Consider the following 18,482-nt stretch of genomic DNA (forward strand, 5'->3'; position numbering starts at 1 on the left):
CTATATAGTAGTACAGTACAGTAGTCCATTGCTGTATCTTGCAGCTCCGTGTCAGACTCAGTTCTATTCTCCTGATCAGTGCTCAATATCTGTGCTACATTGTGGGGACCAGTATATAGTAGTACAGTGCTGCATTGTGGTGACCACCAGTATATAGTAGTACAGTACAGTAGGCCATAGCGTTATCTTGCTGCACCATGTCACTTCTAGTATCCTGATCAGTGCTTAATATCTGTGCTCAGTGTCAGTGCTGCATTGTGGTGACCAGTATACTACAGTACAATAGTCCAGTGCTGTTCTCGCTGCTCAGTGTCAGTTCTCCGTAGTATCATCAGTGATCAGTATAATCAGTTCTCAGTATAATCAGTGTGCTGTTAGACGTGCGCCCGTTTTCCGCTATTAGTGCATTGGAATTTAGACAATTGATGAAGTTATTGTGTCCCTGGTACAAAATACCATCTAGATTCAACTTCACTAGGCAGGCGATAGCGAGATTTTACCAATTAACATCAGTGATTTCTAATTATTAATTACAGTGATCTTGCCAAATAATTCCAGTCATTTTGTCATTTTCTTCCAGTGATTTGGACCAATAATACCATTGATTAGAACAAATAATTCCTGTGATTTTGTCATTTTCTTCCAGTGATTTGTACCAACAATACCATTGATTAGAATGAATAATTCCTGTGATTTTGTCATTTTCTTCCAGTGATTTGGTCCAATAATACCATTGATTAGAATGAATAATTCCTGTGATTTTGTCATTTTCTTCCAGTGATTTGGACCAATAATAACATTGATTAGAACAAATAATTCCTGTGATATTGAGGTGTTTGTGTTGCTTTGCTTAGCCATCCAGCGACCAAAGTGCACCTCTTTTTCTCTTTTCTTTGCATCATGTGCTGTTTGGGGACTATTTTTTTAAGTGCCATCCTGTCTGACACTTCCGTATATGTCCAGTGGTACTGCCATTTGAAATAATTCCCGACATTACTGCCATTTAATTCCAGTGATTTTGTCATTTTATTCCAGTGATTTGGACCAATAATACCATTGATGAGAACAAATAATTCCAGTGATTTTGTCATTTTCTTCCAGTGATTTGGACTAATAATACCATTGATTAGAACAAAAATAATTCCTGTGATATTGAGGTGTTTGTGTCGCTTAGCTCTGCCATCCAGCGACCACAGTGCACCTCTTTTTCTCTTTTCTTTGCATCATGTGCTGTTCGGGGCCAATTTTTTTAAGTGCCATCCTGTCTGACACTGCAGTGCCACTCCTAAATGGGCCAGGTGCTTGTGCCGGCCACTTGGGTCGCTTAGCTTAGTCATCCAGCGACCTCGGTGCAAATTTTAGGACTAAAAATAATATTGTGAGGTGTGAGGTGTTCAGAATAGACTGGAAATGAGTGGAAATTATGGTTATTGAGATTAATAATACTATAGGATCAAAATTACCCCCAAATTCTATGATTTAATCCGACAACATTTTTTAAGGGAGGTTTTGCCAAAACGCGTCCGAATCCAAAACACCTCCGCGGAACCAAATCCAAAACCAAAACACAAAACCCAAAAAAATTCCGGTGCACATCACTACGTATAACCAATACAGGGAAATGGCACTGATGTTCCCATGTGAATGTATGTATCTGTGATTTATTCCCCCCCCCCAAGAATGTAACAGCTGCACAATGGGGTTAACATAGTAACATAGTTGTTGAGGTTGAAAAGAGGTGAAAGGCCTATCGGGTTCAACCTGTATTCTGTGTTTAGCTGTGCACATTATAATGCACCAGTTGAAATAATGGTTTCGTACAAATTGTCAACTATATTTCGTACAACTCCCAGATACTAATGCCAATATATTAAATGCTGTAGCCTTGGATACTTTTTTCAGCTAGAAAGCTGTCCAATCTGATTTTGAATGCATTTACAGAGTCCGCCATTATTACCTTCTCCAGCAGGGAGTTCCAAATCTTTATTGCCCTTACCGTGAAGAACCCCTTCCTACGTTTTGTACGGAATTTTCTCTCCTCTAACCTCAGTGAGTGTCCACGTGTCCTATACAGAGTTCTATTAATAAACAAATCCCCTGCTAACTCCTTGTAATGACCCTTTACATATTTGAAGATATTAATAATATCTCCTCTTAGACGCCTCTTTTCTAGAGAATACATATTTAACATAGTTAGCCTTTCCTCGTACTCCAGTGTCTCTAACCCTTTAATCAGTTTAGTAGCACGCCTTTGAACTCTTTCGAGTTCCGCAATATCTTTTTTATAATATGGTGCCAAACATTGAACACAATATTCCAGGTGCGAACGTACCAATGATTTGTACAGCGGCATGATTACATCCTCCTCCCTGGTCTCAATACCCCGTATATGCAAGCAAGGACTTTACTTGTCTTCTTCACTGCATTTTGACACTGTGTACTGTTATTGAGTATATTATCTATGAGGACCCCCAAATCTTTTTCCACTACTGATACCCCTATATTTTCCCCATTAAGTGAATAGGATGAAGTTTGTTTTTAATCCCAAAATGCATAGCTTTGCATTTTTCAATATTGAACCTCATTCCCCATTTAGACACCCAGAATTCAAGTTTAAATAAGTCATTCTGTAGAGACTCCACATCTATTTCCGAATTAATTACCTTACACAGTTTAGTATCATCTGCAAAGATTGATACTATGCTTCCCAGGCCTATTCCTAGGTCATTAATACATATATTGAACAGTAGCGGACCAAATATGGACCCTTGTGGTATACCGCTGACTACTAGTGCCCAGCTGGAGAACATCTCATTGACCACTACTCGTTGGACCCTGTTATCCAGCCAATTACCTATCCATGTACAAACAGTGTATCCTAGGCCAAGATCCCTTAATTTGATGATCAGTCTCTTGTGAGGCACTGTATTGAAGGCTTTTGCAAAATCTAAATAGATTACATCCACTGCTTTTCCCTGGTTAAGATTATCGCTCACTTCGTCGTAGAAGCTAATTAAGTTAGTTTGACATGATCTGTCCCTCACAAACCCATGCTAACTCCTGCTAATAAACTTAGTATTCCGCAGATAATCCTCTATGCTATCCCTCAAAATTCCTTCCAATATTTTACCCACTATAGAGGTTAAACTAACTGGTCTATAGTTCCCAGGATGATTTTTAGAACCCTTTTTAAATAATGGCACTACCTCAGCTATACGCCAATCCATCGGTACCATACGCGATTTAATGGAACTATAGAAAATCAAGTATAAGGGTCTTGCAAGCTGTGCCTTAAGCTCCATAATAACCCTCGGATGAAAACCATTTGGTCCCGGTGATTTATTAATCTTTATGTTGCTTAGTCTCTCCAGGACTATTTCCTCACTTAAACAAGCATCTAGCCAAGAATCATTACCTTCACGGTCGTTATGCACTACTAACACCGTCTGATCCTCCCTGGTGAAAAAAAGCTGTTCAGTATATCCGCTTTTATTTTGTCATCGTTTCCAAGGATCACAGTTCATCTTTTAATGGGCCTATGTTCTAATTTTTTAACCCTTTAATGTTTATGTATTTATAAAACTCTTTGGGATTGGCTTTACTCTCTATGGCGATTTGTTTTTCGTTTACAATTGTAGCTGCCCTTATTACTTTTTTGCATCTTTTATTGCATTCTTTGTAATACTGGAATGACTCCTCCCCTCCATTAGTTTTAAATGCTTTAAAAGAACACCTCTTTTTAGCCATTGCTTCTTTGACATCCTTATTAAGGCACATTGATTTGAGTCTAGTACTCCTGCATTTACTGCCCAAGGGTATGAATTTGTGAATATTGCTATCAAGCAACCCTTTTAAAGCATCCCACATTTCCGATGTGTCTTTACCATGAAACAAAACTTCCCAGTCAATGTCGTTTAGTGCCTGTCTCAGCATATTGAAGTTAGCTTTTCTAAAGCTGAATGTTTTTGTTGATTCCTTATAGCTATGTTTCTTGAAACTGATGCTGAATGTGATCATATAGTGATCACTGTTTCCCAAGGTCTCCCCAACTGTAATGTTTGATATAATGTCCACATTATTGGTAGAGATGAGTGGGTTCGGTTCCTCGGAATCCGAACCCCCCCGAACTTCACGCTTTTTACACGGGTCCGAGGCAGACTCGGATCTTCCCGCCTTGCTCGGCTAACCCGAGCGCGCCCGAACGTCATCATCCCGCTGTCGGATTCTCGCGAGGCTCGTATTCTATCGCGAGACTCGGATTCTATATAAGGAGCCGCGCGTCGCCGCCATTTTCACACGTGCATTGAGATTGATAGGGAGAGGACGTGGCTGGCGTCCTCTCCGTTTAGATAGAGAGTGAGACACTTGATTTACTGGAGCATTAGGAGTACTCAGAGAGTGCAGAGTTTTGCTGATAGTTATACTAGTGGTGACCACCAGTTTTATTTATTATTTAATATAATCCGTTCTCTGCCTGAAAAAAAAACGATACACAGTCACATACCATATCTGTGCTCAGCCTCAGTGTGCTGCATGATAATATCATCTATGTATATGTGACTGTGCTGAGTAGTGCTCACTGCTCACACAGCTTAATTGTGGGGGAGACTGGGGAGCAGTTATAGCAGGAGTACATATTTAACAGTGCACACTTTTGCTGCCAGAGTGCCAGTGTGACTGACCAGCAGTGACCACCAGTATATTGTCTGCCTGAAAAAGTTAAACACTCGTGTGGTGTTTTTTTTTTATTCTATATATAAACGCATTCTGCTGACAGTGTCCAGCAGGTCCGTCATTCATTATATTTCTATCTTCTTCATACTAGTAGTTTAGGAGTCTGCAGTGCTGACAGTGTCCAGCAGGTCCGTCATTATACAATATATACCTGTCCTGCAGTAGTGATATATATATATATTTTTTATATCATTATCATCCAGTCTATACTAGCAGACGCAGTACGGTAGTCCACGGCTGTAGCTACCTCTGTGTCGGCAGTCGCTCGTCCATAATTGTATACCTACCTGTGGTGGGTTTTTTTTTTCTATCTTCTTCATACTAGTAGTTTAGGAGTCTGCAGTGCTGACAGTGTCCAGCAGGTCCGTCATTATACAATATATACCTGTCCTGCAGTAGTGATATATATATATTTTTTATATCATTATCATCCAGTCTATACTAGCAGACGCAGTACGGTAGTCCACGGCTGTAGCTACCTCTGTGTCGGCAGTCGCTCGTCCATAATTGTATACCTACCTGTGGTGTTTTTTTTTTTTTATATCTTCTTCATACTAGTAGTTTAGGAGTCTGCAGTGCTGACAGTGTCCAGCAGGTCCGTCATTATACAATATATACCTGTCCTGCAGTAGTGATATATATATATTTTTTATATCATTATCATCCAGTCTATACTAGCAGACGCAGTACGGTAGTCCACGGCTGTAGCTACCTCTGTGTCGGCAGTCGCTCGTCCATAATTGTATACCTACCTGTGGTGGTTTTTTTTTTTTCTATCTTCTTCATACTAGTAGTTTAGGAGTCTGCAGTGCTGACAGTGTCCAGCAGGTCCGTCATTATACAATATATACCTGTCCTGCAGTAGTGATATATATATATTTTTTTTATATCATTATCATCCAGTCTATACTAGCAGATGCAGTACGGTAGTCCACGGCTGTAGCTACCTCTGTGTCGGCAGTCGCTCGTCATCCATAAGTATACTAGTATCCATCCATCTCCATTGTTTACCTGAGGTGCCTTTTAGTTGTGCCTATTAAAATATGGAGAACAAAAATGTTGAGGTTCCAAAAATAGGGAAAGATCAAGATCCACTTCCACCTCGTGCTGAAGCTGCTGCCACTAGTCATGGCCGAGACGATGAAATGCCATCAACGTCGTCTGCCAAGGCCGATGCCCAATGTCATAGTACAGAGCATGTAAAATCCAAAACACCAAATATCAGTAAAAAAAGGACTCAAAAATCTAAAATAAAATCGTCGGAGGAGAAGCGTAAACTTGCCAATATGCCATTTACCACACGGAGTGGCAAGGAACGGCTGAGGCCCTGGCCTATGTTCATGGCTAGTGGTTCAGCTTCACATGAGGATGGAAGCACTCAGCCTCTCGCTAGAAAAATGAAAAGACTTAAGCTGGCAAAAGCACAGCAAAGAACTGTGCGTTCTTCGAAATCACAAATCCACAAGGAGAGTCCAATTGTGTCGGTTGCGATGCCTGACCTTCCCAACACTGGACGTGAAGAGCATGCGCCTTCCACCATTTGCACGCCCCCTGCAAGTGCTGGAAGGAGCACCCGCAGTCCAGTTCCTGATAGTCAGATTGAAGATGTCAGTGTTGAAGTACACCAGGATGAGGAGGATATGGGTGTTGCTGGCGCTGGGGAGGAAATTGACCAGGAGGATTCTGATGGTGAGGTGGTTTGTTTAAGTCAGGCACCCGGGGAGACACCTGTTGTCCGTGGGAGGAATATGGCCATTGACATGCCTGGTGAAAATACCAAAAAAGTCAGCTCTTCAGTGTGGAAGTATTTCAACAGAAATGCGGACAACATTTGTCAAGCCGTGTGTTGCCTTTGTCAAGCTGTAATAAGTAGGGGTAAGGACGTTAACCACCTCGGAACATCCTCCCTTATACGTCACCTGCAGCGCATTCATCATAAGTCAGTGACAAGTTCAAAAACTTTGGGCGACAGCGGAAGCAGTCCACTGACCAGTAAATCCCTTCCTCTTGTAACCAAGCTCACGCAAACCACCCCACCAACTCCCTCAGTGTCAATTTCCTCCTTCCCCAGGAATGCCAATAGTCCTGCAGGCCATGTCACTGGCAATTCTGACGAGTCCTCTCCTGCCTGGGATTCCTCCGATGCATCCTTGCGTGTAACGCCTACTGCTGCTGGCGCTGCTGTTGTTGCTGCTGGGAGTCGATGGTCATCCCAGAGGGGAAGTCGTAAGACCACTTTTACTACTTCCACCAAGCAACTGACTGTCCAACAGTCCTTTGCGAGGAAGATGAAATATCACAGCAGTCATCCTGCTGCAAAGCGGATAACTGAGGCCTTGGCATCCTGGGCGGTGAGAACCGTGGTTCCGGTATCCATCATTACTGCAGAGCCAACTATAGACTTGTTTGAGGTACTGTGTCCCCGGTACCAAATACCATCTAGGTTCCATTTCTCTAGGCAGGCGATACCGAAAATGTACACAGACCTCAGAAAAAGACTCACCGGTGTCCTAAAAAATGCAGTTGTACCCAATGTCCACTTAACCACGGACATGTGGACAAGTGGAGCAGGGCAGACTCAGGACTATATGACTGTGACAGCCCACTGGGTAGATGTATGGACTCCCGCCGCAAGAACATCAGCGGCGGCACCAGTAGCAGCATCTCGCAAACGCCAACTCTTTCCTAGGCAGGCTACGCTTTGTATCACCGCTTTCCAGAATACGCACACAGCTAAAAACCTCTTACGGCAACTGAGGAAGATCATCGCAGAATGGCTTACCCCAATTGGACTCTCCTGTGGATTTGTGGCATCGGACAATGCCAGCAATATTGTGTGTGCATTAAATATGGGCAAAGTCCATCACGTCCCATGTTTTGCACATACCTTGAATTTGGTGGTGCAGAATTATTTAAAAAACGAGAGGGGCGTGCAAGAGATGCTGTCAGTGGCCAGAAGAATTGCGGGACACTTTCGGCGTACAGGCACCACGTACAGAAGACTGGAGCAACACCAAAAACGCCTGAACCTGCCCTGCCATTATCTGAAGCAAGAAGTGGTAACGAGGTGGAATTCAACCCTCTATATGCTTCAGAGGTTGGAGGAGCAGGAAAAGGCCATTCAAGCCTATACAGCTGAGCACGATATAGGAGGTGGAATGCACCTGTCTCAAGCGCAGTGGAAAATGATTTCAACGTTGTGCAAGGTTCTGCAACCTTTTGAACTTGCCACACGTGAAGTCAGTTCAGACACTGCCAGCCTGAGTCAGGTCATTCCCCTCATCAGGCTTTTGCAGAAGAAGCTGGAGGCATTGAAGGAGGAGCTAAAAGGGAGCGATTCCGCTAGGCATGTGGGACTTGTGGATGGAGCCCTTAATTAGCTTAACAAGGATTCACGGGTGGTCAGTCTGTTGAAATCAGAGCACTACATTTTGGCCACCGTGCTCGATCCTAGATTTAAAACCTACGTTGTATCTCTCTTTCCGGCAGACACAAGTCTGCAGGGGTTCAAAGAACTGCTGGTGAGAAAATTGTCAAGTCAAGCGGAACACGACCTGTCAACATCTCCTCCTTCACATTCTCCCGCAACTGGGGGTGCGAGGAAAAGGCTCAGAATTCCGAGCCCACCCGCTGGCGGTGATGCAGGGCAGTCTGGAGCGACTGCTGATGCTGACATCTGGTCCGGACTGAAGGACCTGCCAACGATTACGGACATGTCGTCTACTGTCACTGCATATGATTCTCTCCCCATTGAAAGAATGTTGGAGGATTATATGAGTGACCGCATCCAAGTAGGCACGTCAGACAGTCCGTACGTATACTGGCAGGAAAAAGAGGCAATTTGGAGGCCCTTGCACAAACTGGCTTTATTCTACCTAAGTTGCCCTCCCACAAGTGTGTACTCCGAAAGAGTGTTTAGTGCCGCCGCTCACCTTGTCAGCAATCGGCGTACGAGGTTACTTCCAGAAAATGTGGAGAAGATGATGTTCATTAAAATGAATTATAATCAATTCCTCCATGGAGACATTCACCAGCAGCAATTGCCTCCACAAAGTACACAGGGAGCTGTGATGGTGGATTCCAGTGTGTCACAACTGAGGGCCTGAGCTGACGGGAGGCAGCCTCAGTTGTAGGGGCTGAGATGTACCGGAACCTGGGAGGTTGTATCAGACCCCTGGACATGTAAGTAACATGAATAATAACTGCCCGAAGGCGTGACCACGACAACTTGGATAAAAGTCAATGATGTTTATTATGACAACTCCGCAACACAGCAGCAGTAAAAGAAAACGTAAAAGTCAGCAAAGAATAAATACAGTTCCTGGGTACTACAGGATGGCAGGAGCCACAGGGCACTGGTAGTGTGAGATAGTTCTTATGATCTTCTAGATGGAAAGTCCTTACCAGGCCCGACTGTAGCAATGGAGATAACCCAGGATTGTGCTAGCTGGTCTTCCAGGAAAAGCTGGGTTGCTGAAGATAAAACAGCTGCTGTGGATACTGGCTGGAACCAGACTGTTGTTAGCACGGAGTGGATACTGGCTGGAACCAGTTAAATAATAAATGAACTTGGGAGCGATGAAATATGAACTGAAATGTAGAACTTGAGAGCGGAGAAATAATAATACCGGTGGAGAGTGGTAAAGTGTAGAAAGGACACCGGCCCTTTAAGGGAAGCTGTACTCTGCTGGAAGCTGAGCTGGAAGCAGGTAATGTTGTAGCTGGAAACAGATGAATCCACAATGGATTGGAGAGTCAGGCTACACCGCAGGTGGAATGCTGGTGCGGGTCTCTATGGTGGAAGTCTTGAGACAGGAGCTGGAACCTGGAAGACAATCACAGGAGAGAGACAAACAGGAACTAGGTTTGACAACCAAAGCACTGACGCCTTCCTTGCTCAGGCACAGTGTATTTATACCTGCAGCAAGGAAGGGATTGGCTAGGCAATTATGCAGATTATCAATACTGAGAACAGATTGGTGGAAATGATCAGCTGACAGAATCCAAGATGGCTGCGCCCATGCAGACACTTGGAGGGAAGTTTGGTTTGTAATCCATGTGGTAATGAAAACAGTAATGGCGGCGCCGGCCACCGGAGACAGGAGGCGCCAGGCTGACAGATGCACATCCAACCACGCGGACACAGCGGAGGCCGCGGCTGACGTAATCGCCACTCAGACACTCTGCATGAAGAAGTTCAGGGACGGCGGCGGAGGCCGCGGGAGACGCCATGCCAGGTGTAATATGGCGTTTACTGTGACAGCGTCCCAGAGTGACAGGAGAGGATACAGGAATGTACACATCAGGATAACAGATGGGATCCGGTCCTGGAGCGCTGAGCCAGCCTTAGGAGGCATCTGATGGGTAAGAAATGGCGTCCAGATACCCGGATCGTGACAGCACCCCCCCCTTTAGGAGTGGCCCCAGGACACTTCTTTGGCTTTTGAGGAAACTTGGAATGGAATCTCCGGACCAAGGCAGGAGCATGGACATCAGAAGCATTGGTCCATGAACGTTCCTCAGGACCATAACCCTTCCAGTCAATAAGATATTGTAGTTGACCGTAACGGTGACGTGAGTCCAGGATCTTGGCCACTTCATACTCAACGCCTCGTTGAGTTTGGACTTTCGGAGTTGGAGGAAGTGAGGAATGAAACCGATTCAAGATCAGCGGTTTCAACAGGGAAACATGGAATGTCCTGGGTATTTTTAAGAAGGGAGGCAACTGGAGTCTGTAAGCAACAGGATTGATGACTTGTTCAATCTTGAAAGGACCGATATAGCGAGGTGCAAACTTCATACTGGGAACTCTTAACCTCAAATTCTTCGTGGATAACCATACCCGATCACCCACCTTGAGAGCAGGAACTGCTCGACGCTTCTTATCCGCAAACTTCTTGTACCTGAACGATGCCTTGAGCAGAGCTGATCGTACGCTCTTCCAGATATTGGCAAACTGATGCAAGGTGATATCCACTGCGGGAACAGAAGTTGCTGGAAGCGGTTGGAACTCAGGGACTTTAGGGTGAAATCCAAAGTTAGTGAAGAATGGTGTTGAAGCAGATGAAGAATGATACTGGTTGTTATGACAGAACTCGGCCCAGGGAAGTAATTGAACCCAGTCATCTTGAGAGGAGGACACATAGATGCGGAGGAAGGCCTCCAAGTCCTGATTCACCCTCTCGGTTTGACCATTGGTCTGAGGATGGTAAGCCGTGGAAAACTTTAGCTTGACTTGGAGGACTTGACATAAACTTCGCCAGAATTTGGCTGTGAATTGAACTCCTCGATCTGAGATAATTTCTTCAGGAAGACCGTGGAGTCGGAAGATCTCTTGTATGAATACTTGAGCCAACTTGGAAGCTGACGGAAGACCGGTGAGAGGAATGAAGTGTGCCATCTTGGTGAACCGGTCAACTACCACCCAGATGGTATTGAACTTGTTGCACATGGGTAAGTCTGTAATGAAATCCATCGACAAGTGGGTCCATGGTCGACGGGGAACGGATAGTGGAACCAGTTGCCCCGCAGGCGACTGGCGGGATACTTTATGTTGGGCACACTTTGGGCAAGATGCAATAAACTCCAAGACGTCCTTTTTCAGAGTTGGCCACCAATAGGACCTAGAGATAAACTCCAGGGTTTTTTGGATACCTGTATGTCCGGCAAAACGGGAAGCATGGGCCCAATGCATGAGCTTCTTCCTTAGCATCGGCTTCACAAAACTTTTCCCTGATGGGGGCGTAGAGTCCATCCCTACCGTGGAGAATGCCAACGGATTTATAATAGGATGCTTGTCTGAAGACTCTGACTCATTTTCTTGCTCCCATGAGCGGGAAAGGGCATCGGCCTAGCGATTCTGAGAGCCCGGACAGAACTGGAGTTTAAAGTCGAACCTGGAAAAGAAAAGTGCCCATCTGGCCTGACGAGGGTTGAGACATTGTGCGCCCTTCAGGTATAAAAGGTTCTTGTGGTCTGTAAGTATGGTGATTGAATGAGAAGCTCCCTCCAACAGATACCTCCACTCTTCTAGAGCGAGCTTGATGGCTAGCAACTCCTGGTCGCCAATGGCATAGTTGCGCTCAGCTGGGGAGAACTTCCGGGAGAAGAAACTGCAAGGGTGTAAATGGCCATCTTTAGCCCTCTGAGATAACACCGCTCCTACTCCAACGGAGGAGGCATCCACCTCTAAGATGAAAGGAGAGTCGATGTCAGGCTGTTTCAGAACAGGCGCAGAGATGAACCTTTGTTTTAAAAGATGAAATGCTTGCATGGCTTCTTCAGACCACTTGGACGGGTTAGCACCCTTCTTAGTGAAAGCAGTAATAGGCGCCACAATGGTGGAAAAGTCTCGTATAAACTTTCGGTAATAGTTGGCGAACCCTAAGAACCTCTGGACCCCTTTGAGGGTTAAGGGTACCGGCCAATTTTGGATTGCTTGTAGTTTCTCAGGATCCATCTCTAGTCCGGAACCGGACACAATGTACCCTAGAAACGGAATGGACTTGACTTCAAAGACGCATTTTTCTAATTTGCAATAGAGATGATTGACACGGAGACGGGACAGAACCTCTTTAACCCAAAAACGATGTTCCTCTAAATCGTTGGCAAAAATGAGGATATCGTCTAGATAGACCACGACATGACGGTATAGAATGTCTCTGAAGATCTCATTGACAAAATGCTGGAAGACAGCTGGAGCATTGCTCAATCCGAAGGGCATGACGAGGTACTCATAATGTCCGTCACGGGTGTTAAAGGCGGTCTTCCACTCGTCACCCTCACGGATCCGGATGAGATTGTATGCACCTCGCAAGTCCAGCTTTGTAAAGATGGTAGCTCCGCTAACTCTGTCAAAGAGCTCAGTAATCAGGGGTAAAGGATAACGGTTCTTGATGGTAATGTCGTTCAAACCTCTGTAGTCGATGCACGGCCGCAGACCACCATCTTTCTTTTTTACAAAAAAGAAGCCTGCGCCGGCTGGAGAAGAAGAAGGTCGAATGAACCCCTTTGCTAGGTTCTCTTTAATATATTCCTCCATAGAATGCGTCTCAGGCAGAGACAACGGATAAGTTCGGCCTCGAGGTGGAACCTTCCCTGGAACGAGATCAATCGGACAGTCCCATTCTCTATGAGGAGGAAGGATATCAGCAGAAGCTTTACTGAACACATCCGTGAAATCTTGATATGGAGGAGGTGGAACATCAGACGACCTGGGGGAGGAAGAACAGACAGGCAATACTTTAAACAAACATGTCTCAGCACAGGAGGAACCCCATGCCAGGATTTGCGTAGTCGTCCAATCAATTGTAGGATTGTGAAGACGGAGCCATGGAAGGCCCAGGACCACAGGATGTGTTGCTCTTGGAATCACTAAAAAAGAAATAAGTTCGGAATGAAGAACTCCCACTCTCAGACGAACTGGTAGAGTCCTTAAAGAAATAACTGCATCAAAAATGTTGCTGCCATCCACGGCAGTTAAAGAAATGGACGAAGGAAGTCTCTCGGTGGGTAGGGACCACCGTTTAACATAGGCTTCGGTAATAAAGTTCCCAGCTGCTCCGGAATCAAGGAGGGCAATGACGTTCCGATAACGTTGAGCAACTTGAAGCAAGACTGGGAGATTACAATCTTGAGGAGATGGAGAGGAGATCATTACTCCTAGCCGGCCCTCTCCTTGGCGAGCTAGGATTTGGAGTTTCCCGGACGTTTGGGACAGGCATTAATGGTGTGAGACGGAGCTGCACAATAGAGACAGAGAAACTCGGAGAGACGTCTTCGGCGCTCAGCAGGAGTTAAACGGGAACGGCCAAGTTGCATGGGCTCATCTTTAGATGGTGACAGTTGACGAGGAGGAGGAGCAGAAGATTTTGGAGCAGATGATCTTCCACGCTCAGTTGCTCTCTCTCTGAAACGTAAATCAACTTTCGTGCAGAGTGAGATTAGCTCATCTAACTTAGAAGGTAAGTCTCTGGTAGCTAACTCATCTTTAATACGCTCAGATAAGCCATGCCAGAATGCAGCATACAGGGCCTCGTCGTTCCATGCCAGTTCGGATGCCAGGATCTGGAACTGTATCAGATATTGTCCTACAGTACGTGACCCCTGGCGTAAACGGAGAATCTCGGATGAAGCTGAGGTTACCCGGCCTGGCTCGTCGAAGATGCGCCTGAATGTTGACACGAAGGCAGTGTAGGAAGATAGCAGGGTGTCGGACCTCTCCCATAACGGTGATGCCCAATCAAGGGCTGAGCCACTGAGAAGAGAAATAATGTAGGCAATTTTTGTACGGTCACTGGGAAAATTGCCAGGTTGTAGCTCAAACTGAATCTCACACTGGTTGAGAAATCCCCTGCAGAATCTTGGAGATCCGTCAAATTTTGCTGGCGTTGGAAGATGAAGACGTGGAGCAGAAATGGGTAAGGTGGGTGGGGTTATAGCTGGAGTCACTGTGGTTGACGCACCTGACGCGCCTGATCCACGGAGAGTTGTCTGAATCCCATCCAGCCGAGTAGAGAGATCCTGGAGACAGCGGATGATGTGGCCCTGTGCAGCCTCCTGATGTTCTAGTCGGGCTGCCAGTTCTTGCATCGGCCTGGCCGCTTGATCCTGGTCTCCGGCTGGATTCATTAGGTCAGTGCTTACTGTCACAACTGAGGGCCTGAGCTGACGGGAGGCAGCCTCAGTTGTAGGGGCTGAGATGTACCGGAACCTGGGAGGTTGTATCAGACCCCTGGACATGTAAGTAACATGAATAATAACTGCCCGAAGGCGTGACCACGACAACTTGGATAAAAGTCAATGATGTTTATTATGACAACTCCGCAACACAGCAGCAGTAAAAGAAAACTTAAAAGTCAGCAAAGAATAAATACAGTTCCTGGGTACTACAGGATGGCAGGAGCCACAGGGCACTGGTAGTGTGAGATAGTTCTTATGATCTTCTAGATGGAAAGTCCTTACCAGGCCCGACTGTAGCAATGGAGATAACCCAGGATTGTGCCAGCTGGACTTCCAGGAAAAGCTGGGTTGCTGAAGATAAAACAGCTGCTGTGGATACTGGCTGGAACCAGACTGTTGTTAGCACGGAGTGGATACTGGCTGGAACCAGTTAAATAATAAATGAACTTGGGAGCGATGAAATATGAACTGAAATGTAGAACTTGAGAGCGGAGAAATAATAATACCGGTGGAGAGTGGTAAAGTGTAGAAAGGACACCGGCCCTTTAAGGAAAGCTGTACTCTGCTGGAAGCTGAGCTGGAAGCAGGTAATGTTGTAGCTGGAAACAGATGAATCCACAATGGATTGGAGAGTCAGGCTACACCGCAGGTGGAATGCTGGTGCGGGTCTCTATGGTGGAAGTCTTGAGACAGGAGCTGGAACCTGGAAGACAATCACAGGAGAGAGACAAACAGGAACTAGGTTTGACAACCAAAGCACTGACGCCTTCCTTGCTCAGGCACAGTGTATTTATACCTGCAGCAAGGAAGGGATTGGCTAGGCAATTATGCAGATTATCAATACTGAGAACAGATTGGTGGAAATGATCAGCTGACAGAATCCAAGATGGCTGCGCCCATGCAGACACTTGGAGGGAAGTTTGGTTTGTAATCCATGTGGTAATGAAAACAGTAATGGCGGCGCCGGCCACCGGAGACAGGAGGCGCCAGGCTGACAGATGCACATCCAACCACGCGGACACAGCGGAGGCCGCGGCTGACGTAATCGCCACTCAGACACTCTGCATGCAGAAGTTCAGGGACGGCGGCGGAGGCCGCGGGAGACGCCATGCCAGGTGTAATATGGCGTTTACTGTGACAGCGTCCCAGAGTGACAGGAGAGGATACAGGAATGTACACATCAGGATAACAGATGGGATCCGGTCCTGGAGCGCTGAGCCAGCCTTAGGAGGCATCTGATGGGTAAGAAATGGCGTCCAGATACCCGGATCGTGACACAGTGGGGATGAATTGATAATCTGTGAGGAGGGGGATGTACACGGTGATGAATCGAAGGATGATGATGAGGTGGACATCTTGCCTCTGTAGAGCCAGTTTGTGCAAGGAGAGATTAATTGCTTCTTTTTTTGGTGGGGGTCCAAACCAACCCGTCATTTCAGTCACAGTTGTGTGGCAGACCCTGTCACTGAAATTATTGGTTGGTTAAAGTGTGCATGTCCTGTTTATACAACATAAGGGTGGGTGGGAGGGCCCAAGGACAATTCCATCTTGCACCTCTTTTTTCTTTCATTTTTCTTTGCGTCATGTGCTGTTTGGGGAGTGTTTTTTGGAAGGGCCATCCTGCGTGACACTGCAGTGCCACTCCTAGATGGGCCAGGTGTTTGTGTCGGCCACTAGGGTCGCTGAGCTTAGTCACACAGCTTCCTCATTGCGCCTCTTTTTTTCTTTGCGTCATGTGCTGTTTGGGGAGTGTTTTTTGGAAGGGCCATCCTGCGTGACACTGCAGTGCCACTCCTAGATGGGCCAGGTGTTTGTGTCGGCCACTTGGGTCGCTGAGCTTAGTCACACAGCTACCTCATTGCGCCTCTTTTTTTATTTGCGTCATGTGCTGTTTGGGGAGTGTTTTTTGGAAGGGCCATCCTGCGTGACACTGCAGTGCCACTCCTAGATGGGCCAGGTGTTTGTGTCGGCCACTTGGGTCGCTGAGCTTAGTCATCCAGCGACCTCGGTGCAAATTTTAGGAATAAAAATAATATTGTGAGGTGTGAGGTGTTCAGAATAGACTGAAAATGAGTGGAAATTATGGTTATTGAGGTTAATAATACTTTGGGATCAAAATGACCCCCAAATTCTATGATTTAAGCTGTTTTTTAGGGTTTTTGGGAAAAAAACACCCGAATCCAAAACACACCCGAATCCGACAAAAAAAATTCGGTGAGGTTTTGCCAAAACGCGTTCGAACCCAAAACACGGCCGCGGAACCGAACCCAAAACCAAAACACAAAACCCGAAAAATTTCTCTAATTATTGGTAATAACTTGGTCCAGAACATTATTACCTCTGGTTGGGTCCTCGACTAATTGAGACAAGTATTGATCCTTTAATGTGTTTAGAATCCTGCTGCTCCTAATTTTTACACATGAATCGTTACTCCATTTTATACCCGGATAGTTAAAAATCCCCTAACACTAGGATGTCCCCCATTCCCGCAGCTTTCTCAATTTGCTGTGAGAGTAGTTCCTCGTCACGTATGCTAATATCTGGTTGCTTGTAGCACGTGCCAATGACTAGTTTCTTTATTTCAGTGCCCCCACTAGTGATCTCAACCCATAGTGATTCCACATTATCACCAGTCCCCTCGTAAATAACATATATTAAGTTTGGTTTTAGAGATGGTTTTACATAGAGACATACCCCTCCTCCCCTTTTGGTAGCCCTGTCCCTCCTGAAACGTGAATATCCCTCCAAATTAGTAACCCAGTCGTGAGAGTCGTCCCACCATGTTTCCGTAATGCCTATAATATCATACTGATTTTTTGATACATGCCATTCCAATTCCCCCATTTTACCTGATAGGCTTCTTGCTTTCGCAAGCATACATTTTATGTTAATATTTCCTTTGCCCTTTTGCTTTAATGGTAACTTGCCATTATTTACAAGTGCCTTTCTAGAATTACTCTTACCGACTGTTATTCTATTCTCTACCTTACCCCCCATCAGGGGTTAAGGTGCAATCAGTGAGATTGCTGGACTATTCAGGGAGTTAGGGAGATTGCTTCTATTTCAGGGAGTCTGTTGCAGAATGAGGGAGCGTAGGCAAGTATGTTTATACCAACAGAATATTGTACAAAAAGACAGCAAACTACATGTACAGTAGTTTAATTTGGACCACATGGCCTGCCTGGTAGTGGTATCACATCCTATAGCAACAATATTAACACAAGGTCCCAAAGGTCAAAGCGCAACAAAAAAAAATTACACTGTTCAACACTTAAGTCACGTAATCGGTCAGGCAGAGATGCACCTCTCTGCCGGTAACCTCAGGGTACCATGTGTAAAATGTGGCACTGGTGCTCCCGAACTGTGCCATGTGGAACGCAAAACTGGATATAAGCAACTAGCTCCTCCTGTGGAATGCAACAACTTCTAATGCAGCTACCAGTTAGCAAGCAACATCAGTGCACATGTGCAGACCAGTAGGGACCATATGGTAGCACTGATCCCAAGTTTTGAATGACCAGCTAAACTACAGGAAAAATTTATTAAACTCAATAAAACAGGAGTTAAAGGGAATGTCTCATATCAGCACATCCCTAGGCATACAATGCTAGCAAACTCAATGTGATATTAGTGTAAGAGGGGCGGCGGCGGTGCGTGTAGTGCCTGCTGCCGTGCAGGTGTAGGTTCACCACTTACCAGGCGCCGCACTCTCTCACCTTCAGGTACCGGAACCTTCAACGGACCTGGCATTCTTCAGTCGGACCCGGACACGATGCCCTAGGAGGAAAGAGATTGCTGAGTGCCGTCCTCCTGACTGTGGACCGAAACGCCCTCTGGAACCCAGAAAAATAACGCTTTCGGGCTAGGTGAGGGTCATCCCAGGCGTACGCCTCAGAGCCCGAATTTCACCTATTGGCACTCTCGCACCAGGTGGAAATTCTACCTTGCACCGGCGTGCAAGGCTCACCGTTCGCCCTGAAGGAAGGGAGACAGATAGGAACAAACACAGAAGGGACACCCAGACAGATGTTACTCACCGTCCTACGTCTTGTACTCCGATCTTCTCC

The sequence above is a fragment of the Pseudophryne corroboree genome, chromosome 1 (assembly GCF_028390025.1).
Source record: "Pseudophryne corroboree isolate aPseCor3 chromosome 1, aPseCor3.hap2, whole genome shotgun sequence".
NCBI classification, from domain to species: Eukaryota; Metazoa; Chordata; class Amphibia; order Anura; family Myobatrachidae; genus Pseudophryne; species Pseudophryne corroboree.